This window comes from Rattus rattus, chromosome 8 (assembly GCF_011064425.1).
Source record: "Rattus rattus isolate New Zealand chromosome 8, Rrattus_CSIRO_v1, whole genome shotgun sequence".
Classification (NCBI taxonomy): domain Eukaryota; kingdom Metazoa; phylum Chordata; class Mammalia; order Rodentia; family Muridae; genus Rattus; species Rattus rattus.
This window is the reverse complement of record NC_046161.1, coordinates 60,660,126-60,686,322: the sequence shown is the minus strand read 5'-3', so window position 1 is coordinate 60,686,322 and position 26,197 is coordinate 60,660,126. Positions and strand designations below refer to the sequence as shown.

At 41.8% G+C, this 26,197-nt stretch overlaps 1 protein-coding gene and 1 long non-coding RNA gene across 2 annotated transcripts in view; one reads left to right on the top strand and one right to left on the bottom strand.

Annotated features, from left to right (window-relative positions):
- The window catches only part of Herc1 (HECT and RLD domain containing E3 ubiquitin protein ligase family member 1), a 183,683-nt gene extending 181,316 nt beyond the window's left edge, over positions 1–2,367 (bottom strand). The window contains exon 1 of the mRNA XM_032911483.1: positions 2,234–2,367. The gene's annotated coding sequence lies outside the window, so the exon portion shown is untranslated. The remainder of the gene's footprint in view (positions 1–2,233) is intronic.
- A 357-nt stretch (positions 2,368–2,724) lies between these two features.
- On the top strand, positions 2,725–3,348 carry LOC116906571. The gene is made up of 2 exons (XR_004388748.1): positions 2,725–2,768; positions 3,089–3,348. It is a non-coding gene; the product is annotated as an uncharacterized LOC116906571 (long non-coding RNA).
- The last annotated feature ends 22,849 nt before the right edge of the window (positions 3,349–26,197 follow it).

Sequence of the window (26,197 nt, the reverse complement as noted above, 5' to 3'; positions counted from 1 at the left end):
GCAAAGTTTTATATACGATAAAGAATAATTCTGTTCAATTTCTTTTATGGTTGTTTACCTACAAAATTTTCAACAGCTGTTCACTGTTTTTTGAGACAGTATCTCCCACATAGTCAAGACTGCCCTGAAAATCTTGATCATTCTGCCTCTACCTAAAACTCAAATTTTGTTTCACAAGTATGCTAACACAATTTTCTACCTTATCCCAAATACAGTATCAACATTATCACTTACATTCTAAAAGTCCACTTTAAAATCAGCTGCCCACTGAAGCCAGGCATTTTGCTCCCACCACTAAGACTTTTCACTATTTATTACATGCATCTTCTACTAACCAGTCCGACTCAAAAATCAGCACATTCTCTTTAAATGTGCTGTCCATTTAAATAAAATGGTATATTCACATATATTTACATTGAGAAGACTAAGTGATACATTTGCATTTGCCTTCTCCCTATACCACCAGCACAACTGCACAGAGAAAATACATGACCAGCAAATCAATGGATCCGTGGTAAGACCAGAAATTTAAGAAGCAAAGTGATAAGAACATTAGGGGAAGCAAAATTCATAAAAGTTGCTGATTCCAAGAGGCCTTAAAAGGCCATCCATTTCAATGACAACTGATAATTTATCCTACTCTTGAAAGACGCCAAGTTTCCAACCTTCCTAGATATCTTTCAGGAAAAATATTATACTTGACTGTTTTTTGTCCTACCTTATGCTGTTTTTTCTCAAATAACATGACAAAATACTTTAGCTTATTTCTAAAATATGCAGGTGCAGAGGACAAGTATGCATCACATAAGTGCATTTATGCACAATACAGACACGAAGTACTTTCACTTTTGCTTGTATAAACACCCAGGTATGTAAACATATAATCAAAGGTACATCGCCATCAATTTTTTTAAAACTTTGAAGCTTATTTTTTCTCATCGTAATTAGCTTTGCTTTATATAAACACTGGCCCAATTTAGAGGTTCATCACAAACAGACCTATAAAAATATTCGGTTATTATGTCCAAAAAAAAACAATGTTAAAGTTTGATTTTTAAAGCTATTTGAGCAACAATTATTTTGGAAGAAGGAGCAATGAAATACAGTGATGGCGGGGAACAGCCAGTGATAATGAACATATAACCGGGTTTAAACAAGTGGGCCAAAGGAATGACTCAAATAAAACAAATCGTTTTGGGAACATCCATAAGGAGGTACCATTCAAGGACAAGCCAAGTACTACTAAAAAAAAACAAAGGGTCTGTTAGAAATATACCAAAATATTATCAGTGAAATGCTACCTCTGGAGACAGGTTATTAATTCGTTGGAATTTCATCACTCTTACTTTATTACCTACATACACCTTCAAAGTATTACACGCGTTTTTAAAACTAACGCAAATGGAGATTCTGTCCCTGTGCTCCACAGCTAACATACGCATTCATGCATGCATGCATGCATGCATTCATATATGCATGCATACATACATACCATGCATACATATTTACATTCATGCATACATACATACATACATGCATACATACATACATCGCATCTTTATATAACCTCCTGAGAGAGGTAAGTACTAAGCTCCTGTCCTCGTGTCTCCCGGGAACCTGCCACCCATCACGGTTCCCAGGGTTAGCTCCTGTCATCATCACCATCCACCTCTTACCCTGGAGACAACACAACTGTCGCCTCGTCTCCGCTTCAGGTAGCAAGGGCTTTATAAATTGTTATTTTATCGGATGGGAGATTTAGAGGAAGGTTTACAGAAAGGATGAGCAGCCCCCACCCAAAAACACAGACAACGAGAAAAGACACATGGTCTTAACCTCCACATCTCCGAAGTCGGCCGGCGACTGGAAGCACGGGAGTCGCGACTCTCCTCAAGATAAAGAGCGCGGAGAGCCGCTCCCCAGCCCCAGTCCCAGCTGAGGGAGCAGCGCTCGTTAGCGGATAAAGGGGAGAAGGTCACAGACGCGACCCCTGAGGAGAGGAGGGGCGCAGACTGCAAGCTTATTCAGGGGCGGGCCCCTCGGCCCTCCGACGGGTGGCACGGCTTCTAAAAGGCTTCCCAGGGACCAGGGGTTCCTCAGGCCTCCTCCTGCCATCCACTGGGAGCCGGCAGCCCCACTCGGCAGGCGGCCCCGGAACGGCCCGGAGCGGCTCGGTCGGGTCAGCCAAGCACACTCGGGAGGTGGAGATGGCGAAAGAGGAAGTGTTACCTACCGTGAGCAGATCGGGAGCTGGCGGCGGTAGGGTGCGGCTCCAGCACCCGGCACCCGGCTGGCCAGCGGCTGCGCTAGCCGCGTCCTTTATATTTTTGCTGCAGCGGCGGCGACTTGTCAAAGGGAAAGACGTAAGAGGCGGCGGCGGCAGCGGCAGGCGAGTCTCGCGGGACTTGTGGTGAACTCTCGCGAGATCAGGAGCGCTGGTCCTGCCTACTCCAGGCCTCGCGCAGGTGGTGGGAGGCAACCTGCGAGGAAAAGGGAGAGAAGATGACAGCTTAGGCACTAATGGGAAAGCGATGAGAACTTTGGGGGCTGGGAAACCTCCCTGTGAGGATTCTAGGGACACTCTACCGCCCCATCTATCTTACCTCTGAGTCCTCGCGGAGTCACGTGTGCCCCAGGGAACTAACAACTGGGACATTTCACAAAGGACGCTGAAGGGTCCAGCGAGAATGGATGTACCCAGGAGGAGCACGGGACAGTCCGCATGAGGGCTGCCGAGGCCTCGGGGCTGCCGAAGACGTGAGGAAAAGGTGGGGCCTGGCCACACCCCTTTATCTGGGCTGTGCGACGGGCGCTCTACTCCCTTTATCTCCCATTACAGTCTGCCCTTAACCTTCTGACTGGTTAAGTTTACGCCCAAGCAAGTGTTTAACTTGACCAACTTCTGCCCTGTCTGAGGAACACCGAAGGATTGACCTTAAGTATAAATCATGACCCTGACCTATACAGTGTTGCACTTTGAAGACACGGACTAGCTTGGTCATCTATCTACTCCAACGTCTGACATAGATGTAGGTGCTCAAATTGTTTAATGCCTCTGTACTTAGGATTCCCAATCTCACCGTTGTAGCTACCTTCAGCAAAAGGTTTTCCTGGAGAGAGATCTCACTTCTCAGCACCCAAGGCAGAATGTCCACAACCACTTGTGAATTCACTTCTGAACTCTGCAGGAACCTGCACTCGCGCATTTACCTACACATAAATTAGTGGAACTATCTGAAGACCAGGCTGGCCTTGAACTCCGAGGTTTTGCCTGATTCTGCTCCAGTGTGCTGGGACTAAAGACATTGGGGGTTGGGGGGGTGTCTAAATAAATTTTTTTTAAAAAAATTGTTTTGCTGAACCCATATACATATACGTGGTATAAGCAGCTGGGTGGGGTGGCAATCTCTGTGAATTTATGGCCAGTTTGGTCCACATACTGAATGCCAGACCAGCCAGGACTGCATAGTGATACCCTGTCTCAAAAAGAAAAAGAAAAATACATATCTATATGGCATAGGCAGGAGACAACATACACTCCTTTGGTTCAATTGGAGATGTGTATCATACAAATTTAGCCCAAGACAAAAGCTTGGACTCTAAACTTTATATGTGACTTTGAATGACTTACTTGGCTTCCCCCCACCTCAGTTCCTAATCTGTTCATTTAGAATATTAATTATTACAAGGTTCCTCTAGGAAGTAAAAAAATGCAACGTTTCAGATAGATATGAGATAACCCATAAGTGGAACGTCTAATGGTGCATAATCTGTGTATAAGATGTGTATTCTAGTCAAGATATAAGAAGCAGATTAGCATGAAGTGAGGTCATTGTTGCTAGTGCTTTTTATGGTTCCAGATGTTTGGTTTTGGACCTGGGGACAAGGGACTGAGGTGCATGTTTTTCATATCAAAGCAAACCTGGCCTCCAGATTCTCCAGCATCCCTCAGTTCCTACCTGTCATACCCTGCCCCCAACATGAACTTTCCAGCCCAAGGGCTGGGTTGCCCTTCCTCCAGAGGATACTCCCTATATAATCCAGTCATTTTATGCTCTCATTCTCTCTCTATGTCTCCCTCTCTCTCCCCCTCTCCCTCTCTCTCCTTTTCTCTTTCCTCTCCCACCCTCTCCCCCTCCCCCTCTCCTTTCTCTCCTTTTCTCTTCCCCCCATCTCCCCCGCTTACCTACCCTCTCCTTTCCCTCCCTCTCTCCCACTCACTGACTTGCAGACCTGAGTTCTGTTCCCAGCACCTATATCAGGAGGCTCCCAACTGTCCAGCTCCAGAGAGATCTGACACCTCTGGCCTTAGCAAGCAGCTACATTTACATGTGCATACCCACATACAGATATGCACACATATACATAGGTAAAATTAAAAACAAATAATAGAAATTTTTAAAGGAATTTCTTCCTTTGCCCTTCATTTAGCTTCCTCCCTAGGAGACATATGCAAAGAACTAAATACGATTGAGTCTAACGGCAAACAATTACTTCTTAAAATTCTCACTTATTTTTATTTTTTGTGTATGTGTTTTGCCTGTATACATGTCTGCACGTCACCTGCATGCAGTGTCCACAACGACTAAAAGATGGCACTAGATCCCCTGGGGACTGGTATTACCCACCACTGTGTGGGCTACAAGGTAGGTGCTGGGAATCAAACCTGGGTCCTGTAAAAGAACAGCCTGTGCCCTAACAGCTGAGCCATTTCTCCATCCCACATACAATTAGGGATTAATGTCGGCAAGGAAACTCTACTTTTCACCATTACTTTGGCCATGACACTTTTTCCAAACACAAGTGCTCAAATCACTTGTGAAAGCCTGATCGACATCAGCCTCCCTCCTCTACCACCTCATTCCACATAGATCTTCCCTAGAAAAATGGAAATGTGTCCTCAGGGCCAAGGCCTCACTATCATAATGGATCCTTGTCCTGTTAGCACTCTGAGCCATACACAATGGCCCCACCAGAGAGGCAACTCACCCCTCGACCCCGATGCCCACCCCCACCCCCACCCCCACCCACACACGGCATCATTGCCATCTCATGGCACATTCTGTACTGCCTCACAGTCAGGAACTGGAAAGTCAGAAGAATATGTCATTTTCATCTTGCATCTGCCTGTAGGATATGCTTAGCTCTTAAACGAAAACTATAGCTAAGTTGGAAGCAAAATCAGAAGAATAAAAATGGGGGAAAGGGAAAAGCTAAAAGGATTCTAAGAATGTGTTGGACCATGACTGTGAAAACAGAAACATATCAATGCAGGAGTTCACAGACAGGAGTCCTCAAGAAATGCAACCTGCCCTCCCCTCTCCACAGCCTGTGAGTAAATGGGCTTTCTTCTTACTCAAGAGTATGAGAGTCAAAAAGCCAGGCGTGGTGGTACACAGAACTCGAGAAGCAAAGGCAGGCATGTTTCTGTGAGTTCAAGGCCAGCCTGGTCTATAGAGAGAACTCCAGGCCAGCAAAAGGGACAGCAAGACTCTGTGTCAAAAAAAAAGTCAAAGAATATAAGAAATCATCTGAGACATCTTTCTTCGTTCACTTAGCACATCTCCACTGAGGGACTATGATTGGGCAGACACTGTATGAGGCTCTAAACAGACGGCTGGCTACCCTCAAGGAGGTTCTGGTCTAAGGGGGAACTGGAAGAAGAGATCATAACAACACCCAGCAGGGGTGGTACAAAGAAGAAAGGGACAGGGGAAGAGCTGGGGAGAGAAAAGGCTGACGAAGGATGATCTGTAAGTCAGCTCCAGAATGGCTTCAGCAAATCGCTCTGTTGTGGGTTGTGAATTCTGCTTTGTCCTAATAAAATGCATAGCCTCTAAACCATTAGAAAAGGGTCTTTGATGTGAGTTATTATATACACCTATTAGCTTTGAAGAAAGATAGGATTAATGGAGGAGAAAATCATAATTAAAAACATTTTGTTTTTACAGCTTGTGTTTAAACACATAAAGAGAGAACACATGCCACTACCCATGCTTGGTCCCTTAGGCCAGTCTTCCTAATCCAGGTAATACTGCAACAGAGAGCCCAAGAGACATTTTTTAGTTTCTGGCTTATTTATACTTACTTATAGATGCCTTTGGTTCTTGTTTTGTTTTTTGTTTGTGTTTTGTTTGGTTTTGGACAGAATTTGGTTGTGTGTCTTAGACTGGCCTCAAACTTGGAATCCTGCCTCAGATCGCCAGGTGCTGGGATTACAGGTGAGTGCCACCATATCCAGCTGTTTTGTTGTGTTGTTTGTGGTGTCTGTGCTCTAACTCAGAGTTCTTGCCTCTACTCAGCAAGGTAATGAATAGGAGGAGGAACTGAATATGTTTGCCTTACTGTGTTGGCTGACTTACTTTTACAGTGTTCGGGATGGTTCCAAGGCCTCATGGACAGAGAGCAAGCACTCTGCAACTGAGCTGCTTCCCCAGCTCAAGACCACTGTTAGCACCTGGTTTGGAATGATAGCTCCACAAAATAGGAAAAACCTCTAAGAATAATTATTCATTGCACCTATCAAGCATTTATTATTAGTCATATGTTATGCTAGAACAGTAGGGGTTCAAATCATATACATGAAAAAAGTAAACAAACAGTCAAGAATTGTGTTTCCTATCCCCATAATGGAGTCCATCTCTCTATGTACATTATAAGTTGTCACTAAAGAGGCAGAGGCAGGAGGATCTGCTGCAGGTTTGAGGCCAGGCTGGTCTGCATCATTTCTGGCTAGTCAGGGCTACAGCAAGATCCTATATTTAAAAAAAAAGAGAGAGAGAGAGAGAGAGAGAGAGAGAGAGAGAAGAGAAAGGAAAGGGAAAGGAAAGGAAAGGAAAGGAAAGGAAAGGAAAGGAAAGGAAAGGAAAGGAAAGGAAAGGAAAGGAAAGAAAAAGCTGAACTGTGGAGCAGAGACTGAAGGAAAGGCCATCCAGTGTCTGCCCCCACCTGGGGATCCACACTATATACAGCCACCAAACCCAGACAATATTGCTGATGCCAAGGAGTGCATGCTGACAGGAGCCTGATATAGCTGTCTCCTGAGAGGCTCTGCCAGAGCCTGACAAATACAGAGGTGGATGCTCACAGCCAACCATTGACCTGAGAACTGGGTCCCCAATGGAGGAGTTAGAGAAAGGATTGAAAGAGTAGAAGGGGTTTGCAATCCCATAGGAAGACCAACAATATCAACCAACCAGACCACCCAGAGCTCCCAGGGACTAAATCACCATCCTAAGAGTACACAGGGATGGACCTATGGCCCAGCTGCATATGTAGCAGAGGATGGCTTTGTTGGGCATCAATGGGAGGAGAGGCCCTTGATCCTGTCAAGGCTCAATGCCCCAGTGTCAGGGCATGTCAGGGCAGGAAGGTGGGAGGAATTGGGTGGGTGGGTGGGTGGGAGAACACCCTCATAGAAGCAGGGGGAGATACTGTGTTTCTGGAGGGGAAAAAAAAAGAAAAGCTGAACTGAAAGGGTAGGTGCCTAACTGAAACTTGTTGATACTACAGTATTGCCCCTCCAGGGAAAAAGGATGTCTGCAAGGGCAGGGTGTTTATTGGACCTTGATATGTATAGATATTTAATAGCTAACTTAACAGGTTCTCTCCAATGTGCCCATCATTATGTTCTCTTGGGATAAGTAAAATTTGGAATTGACTAATTCTACAGGCCACTTAAAACTAATTTTAAAAAGGCAGAGTGTAGCAGAACATGCCCCTGATCTCAGCACTTGCAATGTGAAGGTAGCGGGGGATGAGGGTTGTCCTCAGCTGTAATATCAAGGTCAAGACCGTATCAATTTAGTATGTATTTTTAAGAGCCCAAGACCTGTATGGAGAATAGTCATCATGACAAAGCAATACAAACTGGAAGACAGTGAGGGGTGAGCAACACTCACAGAACATAGAAAGGAGATGTGCTGAGCACAGAGAACTTTGTCTGAGTGCTAGAGCTAGAGAAGAGATCTCTCAGCTAAATATAAAAGTTACACATTCTCATAATAACTTATTCTCAAAAAAAAATCTCCAAGCCAAAAAGTTTCCTAGAATTTTTTGTTAAATACGTCTCCATATGAGAACACACTCGTTACCTGTGTTTTTCACTAACAGGTAGTTGATCTACCAAAGAAGTTTAAAAGGAAGTGGAGATACAAAAATAGGATCCATGATTGGCAAGTACTTCTTTTAGAAATAAAATTCCTTCTGCTGCATGCAAAACGTACAGAATTCCTGCTTGAACTCTGTATCCTCAGCACAATATCACTTGTGTCAGGACTTAAACAGTATTAGAAACTTCCTTTGCAAGACATTGCCTAAGTCTGGAATACAACAGTCATTCCTATATTTCGATTTATAAAAAAAAAAAAAAACAATTTTGTTGTTTCTTTTGGCTTTGGGAGAAGGGCAAGGTTTCCTAGCCCAGACTAGCTTTGAACTTGCTACATAACTGAGGCTGGCCTTGAACTCCTGATCTCTTTGTCCCTACTTCCAAAGTACTTGGATTATAGATGAGTGCTACCACTTTTGCTTAAGGATATTACTGTTTTTAAGATAGGATCCTCTTAGCCATTCTAGCTGGCCTAAATTCACACTAACTTCAAACTTTTTAGCTTTCTACCCCAGCCTCCTGCGAGGTAGGATTATAAATATGACCATCATACTCGATAATAATAATTTTATGATTTTTAATTAAGTGTATGTATGTGTCTGCACATGTACATAAGTGTAGGGAGTGAAGTCCTACATAAATGTGTATTGTTGAAACATGTCATGGAACCCAAGGTCTCAGCCCCATGGGAGTGGCAATGTCTTCGCCAGGTGATGCTAAGAAGGATAGATAGCAAAGCCTTCCTTGGGTCTGAGTGTGAATGTTAATACTGTGTACGGAAAATGTCCACAGAAACTTCTCCATTACCTGAAGACCACTCCCCTACAGAGACTGCTCCTACAGAAACCAAGATAAGCTAAACCTGTGTCCCAGTTCAGCTGTATGACGTAACCCTACTTCCCTGTTCAGCTGTGTGCTAATAACCCTGCCTCCCTGTTCAAATAGACTTTTAAAACACCAAGCTTCCAAGACTGTGTTTCTCCAGTTGAGAGCCCACACCATACAATCCCAGCTTCTCTACGTGTGTCTTTGTCCTTTCTTCATTCCCCTATCATCTGAATCAGGGTCCAGGACAAACTGTTCAAGGATCCTGCATATGCTCATATGAATGCAGGTGTCCGTGGGGGCCAGAGACCTCTAGAGCTAGAGTTACAGTTTCAAGCCACCTGATGTGGATCCTAGGAATTTAACTCAGTTCCTCTAGAAGAACAACAAATGCTCTTAACTGCTGAACCATCTCTGAACCCAAGAGTTGGAGATTTAGCTCAGTGGTAGAATATGTGCCTTATAAGTACTAATCCCCAGCACCAGAAGGAAGGAAGGAAGGAAGGAAGGAAGGAAGGAAGGAAGGAAGGAAGGAAGGAAGGAAGGAAGGAAGGAAGGAAGGGAAGGAAGCAAGGAAGGAAGGAAGAGAGAGAGAGAGAGACACAACTGGGTGAGGGTGGCAAGCACAGGTGATCAATTCCTCAATCCACAGCAGGGAATGGAAAATTGATGCTAAGGAAGGAAAATAAGAAAGCACAAAGGGAAATTTGGTGACTCAGGGGCATGGGGAGAAGGATTTATAGAAATTTATAGACACTGGGACAGTACACTAAGTAGATAAACAAGGCAAGCCTTTGCTCTAGAGGCTATCTACACAGAGCCATAGCACATGGGAGTAATATCTGGGCACACAAAGAAAGCCACTCCTTTTCTACTCTTTAAAGGACTAGAAGGCTTAAGAGGGATGGCTGAATCCTAGCAGGTAGGATCAGGGGCCTTTAATGAGAAGTGGAGACTTGAAGACTAAGCAGTTAGTCTGCACCTATGAGAACAGGGAGCATTCCAGACACAAGAAACAACACAAACCAAGTCTGCTCAGGATCCACAGTCGAATTTAGTTGTAGCTCTCTGGTGCCAACATTATCCAGGCCTAGGATTCTAAGTAGCAAGCGACAGAAACTCAAACAGAGTTTGCCTTTGCTAACAGTGAAGGATAGTTAGTATGAGGGATCCTGACAGCTGGGGCTTGAACCTGTGGTCTCTTGAACGTCTGAGCCTCTGTAGACATTTTCCAAACATTTCATTTAAAAATCAAAATAAGCATATACAACTCCATAAATCTGAGATAATCCCTGCTTACAGGGTTATTGTAAAGATTAAAGAATCCACGTCTGATTCATAGTCTCATTGCTTGGCCCACAGCCAACACTCAGTAGGTCATTATTTTTAATTATCTGTTGCATGAAGAAGGAAAGACCTTTCATTTCATGATTGCCTGTGGCACCAGATACTTTGAGAAAGCAAAACAACAACAAAAGGAAGGGACCTTTATATCTGATGACACCATGACCCATATCTCTGACATAGAAGAGATAATTGGGGTACAGTTTAGAAGTTACTAAAATAAGTTGAGAGAAGAAATGAGTGGTGTGATTGAAGAATGTAAAAGGAAAGGCAAGTCTCATGGCTCTGATATGAAATGTCCTCCTAAAGGGCTCATGTGCAGAAGGTTTGGTCCCCTGCTGGAGGAGTCGATGATTGGTTCCTGAACTCTGATTTAATTGATGGCTGGATCTCTTGATGAATTCACAATACAGCATTATTAAGAGTTGGGACCTAGTTGGAGAAAATGTGTAACCAGGGGTCTGAAAGATTTAACCTTATCCCTGGCATCATCATCTTTTTTTTTTTTTTTTTTTTTTTGCTTCTTGGAGGCTCTGCTCCCAACCCTGCCATGGCCCAGGAACAACAGGGAGAGTTAATATGGATGGAGAGCTCTGAACTGTGAGCTAGAATCGATCTTTCCTCTCTGCAGTTGATTGTCTGGCCCTTCTTTGAGTATCATATAATGTAAATAAAAGTTTCCCCTGTTAATCTGTCTTAATCCAACTTAATTTTGAGCCTAACTAAAGAACCTAGAAAGTATTGTGAAATGAAATTCTAAAAACAAACCAACAACCACGCCTCCAGTAAACATTTTATAAGGCTGCTTGACAGATGAGAACTTCATTCTAGAGAGCTGGAAGGTCACAGATTGGAGCCTAACTGTCTTGTACTAGCTTTACTCTGTTTAGGGGCAATTTACTTCCACTCTGTGTATATTACCTGATATCCTTATAACGAGCAGATAAACCGTGATGTGCCCCTTATCCTCTGCAAACCTTAAAGGTCGGGATGCCATAGGGAGCATCAGAGGACTGGGCTATACCCCAGTGTGTACGGTGTTTGTCTTTTTAAGACCCTAGCTTGAAACTTCAGCACTGTCGAAATGGGAAGCTTGTAGTTAAAGTTTCCTAGGTCTGCTGTAGGTAGGTAACCTAATACCTGCATCAGTATCTTGGGTAAACATGTTGATTTATGATCTTCTTTGTGCTTTTAAGGAAATAAGAAAATAGTTTATTCTGAGCCAGATACAAATAATCATGGGCCAAGAACAAGCCCAATTTTTAGATTCCTGAAAGCTGAGACTAAGCCAGTCCTACTCATTCAGAACTCAAGAAATGTGTGAGGAAGGAGGAATGACATATGAAACTCACAGCTGTCCCATTCATTCTTCCTGAGCTCTAGACAAACCCACTAAATAAGATTTTTATCTGTCTCTATCAAAATGCAAAACACACCTGCTATTCCCGAGCTTAGTGAACGCTGCAGAATTCCTACAATAAGATCAGAAAGAGACAAGCTCAGTGAACAACACTAAACATACATTCTCTCTCCCTCCTTCTCTCTCTTTCTTCCTCCTCCCCCTCCTCCCTTTCTCCCTTCCTTTTTCTTCCCTCTCCCTCTTCTCCCTCTTCTCTCTCTTCTCCCTCCTCTGTTTTAGGAATAAAACTTTCAAGGCCACTGCAAAAACAAAGTTGAACAGGTTTGCTCGTGTGGCGTAGTGATGCACTAATTACAGACAGACAGTGAAGGATGACCAAACTTTGAGCAGAGCCAGCAGTCCACTGAGAACTACTCACCTGCCTCTTGACCTCCAGAGATGGGAACAGGCTCTTTGATTTACAAACCAAAGCCATTAAGAAACTTTAATGCTTCATGTAACTAAATATTCCATGTCTGTATCAAGCTTCAGAGATAGACAGAGAGAGTCTCATACTGTAAGGAGGTGTCTTCCTCTAAGAAGGCTTCATGCCCAAGCAGCTCTCTACATATAGAAGGAGTCCTCCCATGCAGAAGCCCCTAGCATACATGGTTCTTTTGTGTTTATCTATTTAAAAACAATGTCCCACTCTGAACTCCAGGCTCACCTTAAACTCACAATCCTTAAATATCAGTTTTCTGAATATGATTACTGGTGGGTACCACCATGCTCAGCTTAAAATGTGTTGGGAATCAAACTCAGAACTTGGATCTTGTCAGACAAGTGTTCCATCAATGAGCTATTGCCTCCAAACCCTTTTTACTTTTTGAGATACAGGCTCAAAGGCTTGTCCAAGTTGGCCTTCATTTCCCCCTGTTGACCAAGCAGGCCTTGAATTTTTTGATCCTCTTTCCTCTATCTCCCAAGTAGAGGGATTGCAGGCCTCTGCCATTTTACCTGGCTTAAAACTTTTTTTTAATATTGCAAAGTAACAAATTGGGCAGAGAGACGCACACTTGTAATCCCAGAATCCAGGAGCCTGAGGCAGACTGATTGCCTTGAGCTCAAGGCTACCATAGGAAGACTTCATCTCAAGAAACAAACAAAAAAACCTAGTAACTAAAAACTTACAAGACAAAACACAACTATTTTAAACCCACTCACCCAAATACATATCTCAACTTAAGGTGGACAAAAAGGCATTGAACTAACATAGTCTTTAATCCCAGCACTCAGGAAGCATTGACAAGTACTGCATGTCATGAGGAGGGTATTGTTTTGTTTTATCTTTATTTTAGAAAAGATCTCATTATATAGCAGCCCTTGAACTTGTGGCCCTCCTCCGTAGTCTTCTAAGTGCTGGGATTGCAGACATGCCCACACCAAGCCTGGGTATTACTGCTTTTGTTTTGTTTTGTTTTTTTGTTTTGTTTTTTATTAACCTGAAGGGTGGAAGGGGCTATATTGCTGTTCTAGCATACATTTTTCTTCCCAGAAGTGTTTGCATTTTAACTGTGCACATGTGTATTGTTTCTTCTTTGGGTTTATTTTTGATGAGGGTGTCATGTTTTGAGGCAGGGTCTCACTGTACAAAGTTGGGAGAGCTCTATTTCTTGATTGCTGGATGACATGGTGTGCCTTACCAGTTTTCTATATTTTTCATTTGTGCTTTGGTGGTGGCTAAGGGACATGCCCATTTGTAGTAACCTTCAGCTGGTGTCATTTTGCAAGTCCTGACAATGCAGTTCCTTCTTCCCTCGGCGACTGCACTGTGCCCAGTGTACTAACAGAGCCCTTCTAAAAACAATTTGCAGAATGAGTCACCGTTCTCACCTTTAGCCCAGTAAACCCTCTTCTGGAATCCACCTTACAGAAAGAATCTAAACTATAGAAGGGTTGGAAATCCATTTTACAGAAAGAATCTACAGAGAGTAGAAGTCCACCTTATAGGAAGAATCTAAACTATACAGGAATTGGAAATCTATTTTACAGAAAGACTCTACAGAGATTAGAAGTCCACCTTATAGGAAGAATCTAAACTATAGAGAAAACTGTACACAAAGGGGCAAAGTAAAATTTCCTCTTTTCTCCCAAAGATTTATTGGAATGAACATTTCAATTGTTTTTTAAATTAGTTTATTTCATCTATTTGTTAAGATAGGGTCTCATGTGTTTCAATCCAGTCTTGAATTTACTGTGTAGCAGAGAATGACCTAAATTCCCAATCCTCCTGCCCCCACTCCTTATGTACTGAGATTACAAGAGAGTACCACCATATCCTGCTTTACTATGTTTAACAAGGTTTAGTCAAGTCATTTATGATGCAGTCCTGAAGCCGTTAAAATTGTAGTTATGAAGAGTGAAGAGAAATACAGGTTACTCACATATAACCTCGATATATGAGGTAATGTGGTGGGGCTCAGCTCCATGGGGATTAAGTCCCAAAGAGGATGTGTGGAGTCAGCAAGGGAAGGAGACTGGCATGCTCTGAGGGTGAATCAGGATAGCTGTGTGGATTGAAGAAAAGGCCACAGCCTCTATATTGTATGTTTGCATAGTGGCTTAATCACAGGCAATGCAGAAAGCAGACTTAATGATTCCAAGATTGTGTGATCATTTCACAGATCCTTTGTATCCTATTTAGCCCTAAACAATATCCAGATGAAAGAAGTAATCAACTTTATTATAGTATTTTTCTTTGAAGCAAAAGCAGTAAGTTCAGTAAGCATCTAAATCCTTACTGTTTTCTAAGATTAAACAACCACATCAGGTGCCCCTTACCATTTCCTTCTGCATGCTCGAAGCCTTGTGGTCAGACTTTGTGGTCAGCCTTCGTGGTCAGCCTTGTGGTCAGGAAGTGCCAGACACTGAGTCCTGAGAAACAAATCCATAAGAGCAGTTTTCATTCCTCAAGGGACAGAAGCGTTTGCACCAGGTAGCATGATAAGCTTTGATCTGCTTCCTAACTGCATTCTTATGTGCTTAGTCTTAAATTATGGGCCTGTTCTCCTCATATGCTTCTCAAAGGAGGGTCCTGGTATCTTACTCTTTTCCCAGTATGCCATAGCATCCTAGTTCCTTCAGTGCCTACTCCTGTATATGGCATAGGGGGATTAGCCAGTACAACTTCATAACTGAATCTGCTTTTTGTGGGGCATACCACCGAAACCTATTCATCCTGTGAGTCATGTACCCAGGGAATCAATCCCGGGCACTATTCTAAACTTATTAACTGAACTCTTGCCCTCAACTGCCAAGGACAAGTATGCTAACCCAGCTCTAGGTCTGGGTCCACTGTCACTCTCGACTGTGGGCTTTCATCCTTGCAACCACATGTGTCTAAGAGTCCCTGGAACCATTAATAAATCTTTAACTTCTCTATTCTTGGTGCAAACAGGGGCATAATGAGGATTCTTGTGTAGGAGTAGACAGAGTTATCATGTTATATGGTTTCACAATGGAGGAGACTTTTTCCAAAGAACTATTTTGTTTAGAGACTGACATTGTAATATTCACTTCATCTACCAAAGCCCACACAAAGTTCCCCAAAGGAAAAAAAAATGTAAGGAAATTCCTATAATGCATAGTGAAATTCATCAAAGATGAAAGCAAAAGGGTCCTGGAGAACTGTGGTCCGAGTGGTCAATATGTTGGAATTCTGTCAAGCAGCAGTGGTCAGTCGCCTTGAGGTCCAGGCCAGTAATTCATATGCTAATTTAGCTATTCAACAACACATTTCAAAATATCATACTGTACAGGATAAATACATATTATTTTCATATCATCTTTCTAGATTCCATTGTGTCAAAATAATGGTTTCATTGTGACATTCTCATACATGCATATAATTTTATATCTAAAATATCATTTTTGAAAAAAATATGGCTAGGTGCTGGTTTCTATTTTTGCCTGGTCTACACCCACTTTAAAGGCACAGCAACTTCTCTGGCTGTCATTAGTCATACTGTCCCATCCAATGCTTGCCTGTGCATGACACAGGACTGGGCAATAATGCTACCTTTATCTACGATTCAATACCTGTTTATCTCACAGTGGACATGTGACTCATAGATGGCCGAGGACAAAATATACATAATATTTGACATCAGTTGCTTTGACTCTGGCATTGGGTGTTATAAGAGGCACAGGAGTCCCACCAAACCATTGTCCATTCATCCTCCCACATGGACAAACCAAATAATGAAGCCATATAGAGGGAAGGAGAGCCAAGACATGGAGAGACATATGGCCTTAGCAATATTTTACATATATCATTTGAATCCAGCCACTCTAAAAGCTAGTGTATTTTACTAGTTATTAAACTAGCCCATTTTTTTTTTTTGGTGTCTTCAGATTTTTTTTCCTTTTTTTCTTTATTAACTTGAGTATTTCTTATTTACATTTCGAATGTTATTCCCTTTCCCGGTTTCCGGGCCAACATCCCCCTAACCCCTCCCTCTCCCCTTCTATATTCGTGTTCCCCTCCCCATCCTCCCCCATTTCCCCCCTCCCCCCAACAATCACGTTCACCGGGGGTTCAGTCTTAGCAGGACCAAGGACTTCCCCTTCCACTGGTGCTCTTACTAGGCTATTCATTGCTACCTATGAGGTTGGAGCCCAGGGTCAGTCCATGTATAGTCTTTGGGTAGGCTTAGTCCCTGGAAGCTCTGGTTGGTTGGCATTGTTGTTCATATGGGATCTCGAGCCCCTTCAAGCTCTTCCAGTCCTTTCTCTGATTCCTTCAACGGGGGTCCCGTTCTCAGTTCAGTGGTTTGCTGCTGAAACTAGCCCATTTTTAAGTTATGCTACTTTGAAGTCAGATTTTGGCTATTTACAATGAAGAGTCCTAATCAACAAAAAATGTATTTTAAAAAACCTCACAGTGCGTAATAGTGAATGTCTGTGACTCCAGAGCATGGAAGGCTATGATCATGGGAGTTTGAGGCCAGCCTGGGCTACATAGCAAGACTGTCTCAAAAAGAAAAAAGACAGAGACAGAGAGACAGAGACAGAAGACAGTCAGAGACAGAGACAGAGACAGAAAGGAGATCAGAAAGGTAAAAGATGGGAAGGGAAGGGAAGGGCAGGGCTCAGGTATGGTGATGTACACATGTAATCCCAGCACTTGGGAGGCAGAGGACAAGAGGATCAATTTCCATTCAGTAAGGGCATCCTCAACAGCACAGCAAGTTCAAGACCAACCTGGGCTACATAAGACCAACCTGGGCTACATAAGACCTTGTTTTAAAATCTCAAAACACGGGGTTGGGGATTTAGCTCAGTGGTAGAGCACTTGCCTAGCAAGCGCAAGGCCCTGGGTTCAGTCCCCAGCTCCGAAAAAAAGAAAAAAAAAATCTCAAAACACAGCAGACAAACAAAAAAATGGAAAGCAGTGTAGAGAAGAACTGCTATGTAGAGGTAAAGAAATTGTGGAAATTTCTCTCTTTCTCTTTTTTTAAATTCTGCTTATAATGTCAGTTTTATGGTTCCAGAAAAATTGACTTAAAGAAGAAAAATGGTCCATACCAAAACCCAAATGACTCCATTTCAGGGCTTATATGTATGTAGATCTGGAGATTGGAGATTTTATGGACAGCAAACAACTATGGGACTGAACTACAAATTCAGATCTGCCTCCTATAAACTCAGTGATACAAAGCTTCCTCATTAAAGGAAAAATGCCTTGATTTTAAGTGTAAATCTCTTATGTGTTGTCACTTAATGTTAATCCTATTTGGTTTGAGAATTACTTTGAACTTTTCTGTTTTCATTTCTTTGAAGACTTTAAAATTATATTTATTAAAAAGTAACTTTTTTATTTAAAAAAAAAGATGTATAATCAACCCGTGTGTTTTAGTTTTAACCCATAGGAACAGCCTCTAGGGATCAGGCCGGGGGATCTTTGGGGTTATTAGTCTACTAAACTACAAAGTTCACAGCTCAGAACAAAACCAAGGAGGCATCTCAACAAGAGGCTTTCGGCCAAGCCTAGTGACCTAAATTCCATCCCTGGGACCCACATAATGGAAAAGGATTGACTCCTGCATATTGTCCCCTGACCTCACACATACATGGTAGACCATGTATAGACACACACATTTACACATACATATAAAAAAGTAAACAAATGTAATAAAACTCAAAACATGTACCAAAACGTTACCCACAATTCCTGTCACTCCAATACACTCACTAATATGTCTTAACTTTAGCTCTTCATGTAACTATTAAATATCAGTATTTCCTAGGTTTTTTTTCTCCTCACAGTTTGTCACATATCTAAAATTACACCATTTTGTATCTAACTGTTTACTCTTTATATTCAGAACACCTTCCACTAGTAGGTTTGTTATTGTTGACTTAATCAGCTTCCTGTTGGTAGGCCTTTGGGTTGTCATTGGGGAAGTTTCACATTTATACATTTAGGTAATCAATGAGCATATGCCAACAGTGCTTTCTAAATTGAAATTATTTCCTCAGGGATAGATTCTCAGAGGTGGGATTACAGAGCTGAAAGGGATACTTTGGTTTGGACAGGCAAACAATGACTTGAGTATCACGTGTGGTGACAGAGAGTGCGGAGTGCCCTACAGCCACCAATTATTGTCCCTCCGGGTGGGGAGCACTCGAAGACTTCGCCAAATGTCATCTGACTCATTCTCCACGTCTTGTTTCTGTCTAGGGAATCTTTTTGATTTATTAATAATATGCCCTAACCCAAGAGCCCTTTGCATCCTAAGCATGTGTCCACCATCAAATTTCACCTAGCACTCCTACTCCATACTCTGGGAAATCTTACATTTAGTTGCCATGTTTGAAATAACCCTGAACCGTCATGATTTCTCAGATGTATGCTGATCAGTCATAACTGAGTTGGCCAATTGACAAATTCAATGTTTTTGCTCAAAGTTATATAAAGTTAGAACCAGAGCAAGCCAAGGCAGCTTGTTAATAAAAATAATAGGTCTTTGGTCTTAATTCGGGAGCTAAAATGGGTGTAGCAGTTATTTGGGAGCAAAGGGACCATAGAAACCCTAAAGGATTATATTTACACACATACTCCCACACGCATGTAAATGTATGTGGACATATACCCACCCTCCTATCCATCCCCCATAGAGGATAAAAATAACCTTGTGAATATGAAGAAGAATTCTACTATTGATCTATATCACCATATCTGTGGCCCCTCTCTTGTTGTTATTTTTTTTTCTTTTAATCTTGAGACATGATCTGACTAAACTGCCCACCTGGCCTTGAACTTGTGATCCTCCTGCTTCATTGTCCTAGTGGCTGAGATGACAAGCTGGTACCACCAGGCCTGGCTCAGAGGATGACTCATAACCACCATATTAAGTGGTAGTTCATGCTAAAAATACCTAAAACATATTGTCTTGGTGTGTTACTCATCGAACCTCAGTGTTTTAGGGAAAAGCAATCTGGTGCCTTTTTATACATTTGAAGAAAAGGAGGCTCCTGAACAATAATGGGGCCTTGGGAGAGAATAAGAGAAAGGAGGTGTTTGTACCTTGCCCACACATTCTTCTGCTATGCGGTTTGCTTTCTCAACTGGAAAATGCCACGAGAAAATGGCTGTAATTAGACTCTGGGTCCAGGTTTATGCCCCAGAATACAGGACCAGCACCTTGAATTCTGGGCTCTTGCCATGTCTCTACATTTGCTTAGTAATGCCCTAGCTGGAATCCAGGTCTGGCCCAATGGAACAGAAGAGGTACAGATGGAGCTCTTGGTTGAGGATTTGGCATTAACCTGTCATCCAGGAGGCTACAGTAACAGCCACAGGCTCTCTAGTAGAGATGTGGGCAGGTAAATGCAGATGCCAGTTTTCTCTACCTCTGAGGTTTTCAGGTTGAGAGGTAACAGCTGGTAGGTGTTGTAACTTCTGACCCTTTCTGATGCTGTCTTCCCTCATTGCCGGGGCTGTTTCTGTGGATCCTTCCCAGGCTATGCACTCAGCCTATGATGCTGTGGTGTAGCGGTGAGAGCAGCAGTAGCCATAGTATCGTAGGAATAAGGTGGGAGGGGCGGTGAGAGTGATAGCAATAAAAATAACTACGTGATGATCTGTAGAGCCCTTCCTATTTTTCAGGTGCTGTATCTAGGTTCTAGACTGCTGGATTTGCTTTTCTTTCCTTATTGTCGTGCTGGGACTCAAGCCATAGACGTGTACCACAGAGCTAAACTCTCAACCCTCCCCTGAATTGCCTTAATCTTCACAATCTCCTGGGGCAAGGTAGGTATTACACTTTCATGCCTCCAGAGATCAAGGAATGAAGTTCAGATGGGATTTGGATCAGGTCTGTTTATCTTCAAGGCCCATGATGGTCTTGTTTTTTAATTACATTTACTTATGTTTTATTATTTATTTATTTCACGAATAGTTGGGGGTCAAACAACTTATATGTCTCAGTTCTTTCTCCATTGTGCAGGTCCCTGGGGTCAAACTCAGGCCATCAGTTTCAGCAGCGAGAGCCTTTAGCTGCAGAGCCAGCCCATCAGCCCAGGGCGCATGCGCTGAACTGCTATCTTCACTTGCTCCTTCTTTCCAATTACCAGGTTGTTGGTTGTCTTAGGAACTGATTGTAAGTCTCCCTATTTGTTCTCTATTTTGATGACAAATTACCATGACTTGAATTGGCTTAAAATAACACAAATTTGTCATGAATCTTGGAGTCAGAATCATGATTTTTGCTACTTGGTGGGTTTTTTGTTTCCCACCCTTTATCTCCCTGTCCCCGTTTCAACCTCGCCCCTCCCCACCCAATAACTAGCTAGGAAAGAAAGAAGGATAGAGGGGAGAGAGATAGCCCTGCATCTAAAGTCTTTCCTTTTGTTTCTTCTTTGAACATGACTATTAACAAACTGCAAATCTCCCTGAACAACCAATAACCAAGAACCAAACCAGGGCTCTAGCATTTACACATCCACTGTAAACTTTCCAGAATTCCAAACATCATATAATCCCAGAAGCTATCTGCAGCTGGCAAAACTGTGCCTCTGCTAGACAGAGCATGAGCCAAATCATAGCTACTGCAAAGCAGACTCATATCCCCACACACTCTTAAAATATTTCTGTGGTTGTTTTTTAAGTAAACAAAGATTTCAGAATTCTCACCACATATACACACACAAACAAACACATACATACTCATGTGTCTCCTTAATGCACCTCTTCTAATAATGTCACACCTTCTAATCCTTCCCAAACAGTTCCACCACTGGAATTCAGATGTTCGAATATATGAGCCTATGGGAGCCATTTTCATTCAAACAACCACAGTTTCCATCACAACCAAAGGCATCTTAAAGGCAGTGCCCTGGAGGAGTGGCAAGTGGCAAAACTGGTTCAACCTTAAAACAGGAGGACAGAAAAGATTTGGGATCCTAGCCAGAAGCTCCAAGTTCCTCTATTTATAATAGCTGCTAGAATTCAGAGATTAAAACCAGTGATTTTAAAAATGTATCTTGGAATCAGGTGGTGGTGGCACATGCCTTTAATTCCAGCACTCAGGCAGGTAGATGATGTCTGAATTCCAGGATAGCCTGGTCTACAGAGTGAGTTCCAGAACAGCCACGGCTACATGAAGACACACTGTCTTAAAAAACAAAATGACACCCCTTCCAGCTGGCAACGTCTGCCAGGGCAGACTGCCAGCTACTCTGCTTCCCTGAAGACACTACAGCTTAAAGTCCCAGGAGTTCCTCTGCACACAAGGCAAATGGGCAACCAACACCATAGTCTGAAAACCTCCAGGGACTCCATGTCATGTAGGACAACTGACCCAACAGACTGAAATTCTCCCTGGATTTCTGCTGCACACAAGGAAACAGAAACCATAGTCCATGACCCCCCACCCCCCCCCTCCACCCCCACCCCCCACTCCCCCAACTCCCCACCCCCGGAGAACAGCTACCAGAGAACAACATCTTGACTGCTCCTCTGAAGACCCTACAGTCTGAAGCCTCCCAGGAGACCTGCTGCAACCACGGCAACAGATCAGCAGCTTCTCTGCCCAGATGAAGACTCTCCAGTTTGAAGGCCCCAGAGGAGGTCTGCTACAGCTAGGGCTGCAAGCCTACCAGGAGACCTGAAGCAACCCAGGGACAAAAGAGGCAGGCTCCAGACAGAGTCACCCAGACCAGCAAACACTAGGGATAAACAGGTGGTGAGAAGCAAGTACAAGACCATAAATAATAAAAGCCAATATATGTGGGCATCATCAGAAACCATTTCTCCTACCACAGCAAGCCCTGAATACACCAACAAACCTGAAAATCAGAAAGCTGACCTAAAATCCTATCTCATGAAGATAGTAGAATCCTTTAAGGAGGATATAAATAACTCACTGAAAGAAATATAGGGGGGCTGGAGAGATGGCTCAGTGGTTAAGAGCACTGACTGCTCTTCCACAGGTCCTGAGTTCAGTTCCCAGCAACCACATGGTGGCTCACAACCATCTGTAATGGAATCTGATGCCCTATTCTGGTGTGTCTGAAGACAGCTACAGTGTGCTCATATATAATAAATAAATCTTTAAAAAAAAAAAAAGAAAGAACTATAGGAAAATACAGGTAAACAAGTAGAAGCTCTTAAAGAGGAAACAAAAAAATCCCTTAAAGAAATTTAAGAAAGCACAAACAGGTGAAGGAATTGAATAAGGTGATCTAAGACCTAAAATTGGAAGTAAAGGCAATAAAGAAAACTCAAATGGAGGCAAACATGGAAATGGAAAACCTAGGAAAGAGTTCAGGAATTACAGATGTAAGCATCACCAACAGAATACAAGAGATAGAAGGCAGAATCTCAGGTATAGAAGATACCTTACAAGAGATTGCACAACTGTCAAAGAAAATTCAAACCATAAAGAATCCCTAACCCAAAACATCCAGAAAATCCAAGACACAATAAAAAAGACCAAACCTAAGGATAATTGGAATAGAGGAGAACAAAGTTTCCCAGCTCAAAGGACCTGAAAACGTCTTCAACAAAATCATAGAAGAAAACTTCCCCAACCTAAAGAAAGAGATGACAATAAATGTACAAGAAGCCTATAGAACACCAAATAAATAGGACCAAAAAAGAAAATCCTCTCGTCACATAATAGTCAAGACACTAAACACACAGAACAAAGAAAGAATATTAAAAGCTGCAAGGGAAAAGGGTCAAATAACGTATAAAGGCAGACCTATCAGACATCAGACTTCTCAACAGAGACACTAAAAGCCAGAAGAGCCTGGTCAGAGGTCATGTAGACTCTAAGAGAACACAAATGCCAGCCTAGGCTACTATACCCAGCAAAACTCTCAATCAACATAGGTGGAGAAACCAACATATTCCAGGATAAAACCAAATTCAAACAGTATCTATCTACCAATCCAGCCCTACAGAAGGTTCTAGAAGGAAAACTCCAACACAAGGAGGGTACCTACACCAAAAAAAGACAAGGTATTAATCATATCACAACAAAGCCCAAAGGAGAGAAACACATGCACATAATGCCACCTTAAAAAGACCAAATACAACAGGAATCAACAGTCATCTGTCTTTAATATTTCTCAATATTAATGGACTCAACTCACCTATAGAAAGACATAAGCCAACAGACTGGATCCAAGAACAGGATCCAGGATTTTGCTGCATGCAAGAAACACACCTCAGTAACAAAGACAGAAACTAACTCAGAGTAAAAGGCAGGAAAACAATTTTCCAAGCAAATGGTCCCAAGAAACAAGCTGGAGTTGCCATCCTAATATCCAATAAAATAGACTTTGAACCAAACGTTATCAAAAAAGATAAGGAAGGGTTGGGGATTTAGCTCAGTGGTAGAGCGCTTGCCTAGCAAGCACAAGGCCCTGGGTTCGGTCCCCAGCTCCGGAAAAAAAAGAAAAGAAAAAAAAAAAAAAAAAAAAAGATAAGGAAGTACACTTCATATTTGTCATAGGAAAACTCCACCAAGAGAAAGTATCAATTTTGAACATTTATACCCCAAATGCAAGGGCACCTACATTCATAAAATAAACTTTACTAAAGCTCAAAACATACATTGAACCCCACACAATAATAGTGGGAAACTTCAACATGTAACTCTCACTAATGGATAGATCAGGGAAACAAAAACTAAACAGAAGCACAGTGAAATTAATAGAGGTTATGAACCAAATGGATTTAACATTTATGTAACATTTCACCCTAAAACAAAAGAGTACACATTCTCAGCACCTTATGCTACCTTCTCCAAAACTGAACATATAATTGGTTACCAAACAAGCCTCAACAGATACAAGAAGATTGAAATAATCCCATGCATCCTATCAGGTCACCATGGCCTAAAGGCTGGTCTTCAACAACAACAAAAACAACAGAAAGCCCACATACAGGTGGAAACTGAACAACTCTCCATTCAATGATAACTTGGTCAAGGAAGAAAAAAAGAAAGAAATTAAAGACTTCCCAAAATTCAAAGAAAATTATGACACATCATACCAAAACTTAGTGGACACAGTGAAAGCAGTGCTAAGGGGAAAATTCATAGCACTAAGTGCCCTGGTAAAGCAATTGGAGAGATCTTACACTAGCAACTTAACAGCACACCTGAGAGCTCTAGAACAAAAAGAAGCAAACACTCTCAAGAGGAGTAGAAGGCAGGAAATAGTCAAACTCAGGGATGAAATCAATCAAATAGAAACAAAGAGAATTATACAAAAAAATCAATAAAACCAAAAGCTGGTTCTTTGAGAGAATCAACAAGATAGATAAACCCCATAGCCAAACTAACTAAAGGGCCCAGAGGCAGTATCCAAATGAACAAAATCAGAAATGAAAAGGGAGACATAACAACAAAATGGAGGAAATAAAAAAAAATCACCATATCCTACTACAGAAGCCTATGCTCAAAAACACTGGAAAATCTAGATGAAATGGATGGTTTTTAGAGATATAACATACCAAAGTTAAGCCAAGACCAGGTAAACTATCTAAACATGCCCATATCCCCTAAGGAAATAGAACAAGTCATTAAAAACTTCCCACCCAAAAAGAAGCCCAGAGCCAGATAGCTTTAGTGCAGAATTCTACTAGACCTACAAAGAAGACCTAATAACAATATTCCTCAAACTATTCCATAAAATAAAAATAGAAGGGACACTACCTAATTTATTTTATGAAGCCACAATTACTCTGATACCTAAAGCAGACAAAAATGCAACAAAAAAGAGAACTTCAGACCAGTTTTGCTTATGAATATTGATGCAAAAATACTCAATAAAATTCTTGCAAATGGAATTTAAGAACACATCAAAACCATCATTCACCACAATCAAGTAGGCTTCATCCCAGGGATGCAAGTTTTATTTAATATATGAAAATCCACTAACATAATTTAGTATATAAACAAACTCAAAGAAAAAAATGCATGGTCATCTCCTTAGATGCAGAAAAAAAAACATTTGACAAAATACAACACCCCTTCATGTTAAAAATATTGGAAAGATAAGGAATTCAAGGTCCATACCTAAACATAATAAAAGCAATTTACTGCAAACCAACAGCCAATATCAAATTAAATGGAAAGATACTTGAAGCAATCCTACTAAAATCAGGGACAAGACAAGGATGCCCAGTCTCCCCATATCTGTTCAATATAGTACTCAAAGTGCTAGCTAGAACAATAAGACAACAAAAAGAGTTCAAGGGGATACAAATTGGCAAAGAAGAAATAAAGGTATCACTATTTGCAGATGATATGATAGTATACATAAGTGACCCCAAAAAATTCTACCAGAGAAGTTCTTCAGGCGATAAACTACTTCAGCTAAGTGGCTGGATATAAAATTAACTCAAATAAATCGGCAGCCTTCCTTTATACAAATGATAAACAGGCTGACAAAGAAACTAAGGAAACAACTCCCTTCACAATAGCCACAAATAATATAAAATATCTTGAGGTAACTCTAACCAAACAAATGAAAGATCTGTATGACAATAACTTCAAGTCTCTCAAGAAAGAAACTGAAGATCTCAGAAAATGGAGAGATCTCCCCTGCTCATGGATTGCAAAATTAACATAGTAAAAATGGCCATCCCACCAAAGGCAATCTACAAATTTAATGCAGTCCCCATCAAAATCCCAACGCAATTCTTCAAAGACATGGAAAGAGCAATTCTCAAATTCATCTGGAAAAGCAAAAAACAAAAACAAAACAAAACAACAACAACAAAAAAACCCAGAAGAGCAAAAACATTCTTAACAATAGAAGAACTTCTGAAAGACTCACCATCCTTGACCTCAAGCTATACTAAAGAGCAATACTGATAAAAACTGCATGGTATTAGTACAGAGACAGACACATTGATCAATGGAATAGAATTGAAGACCCAGAAATAAAACCACACACTTGCGGACACTTGATCTTAGACAAAGAAGCCAAAAATATGCAATAGAAAAAAGAAAGCATCTTCAATAAATGGTGCTGGTCTGTCTGTCTGTATGTAGAAAAAT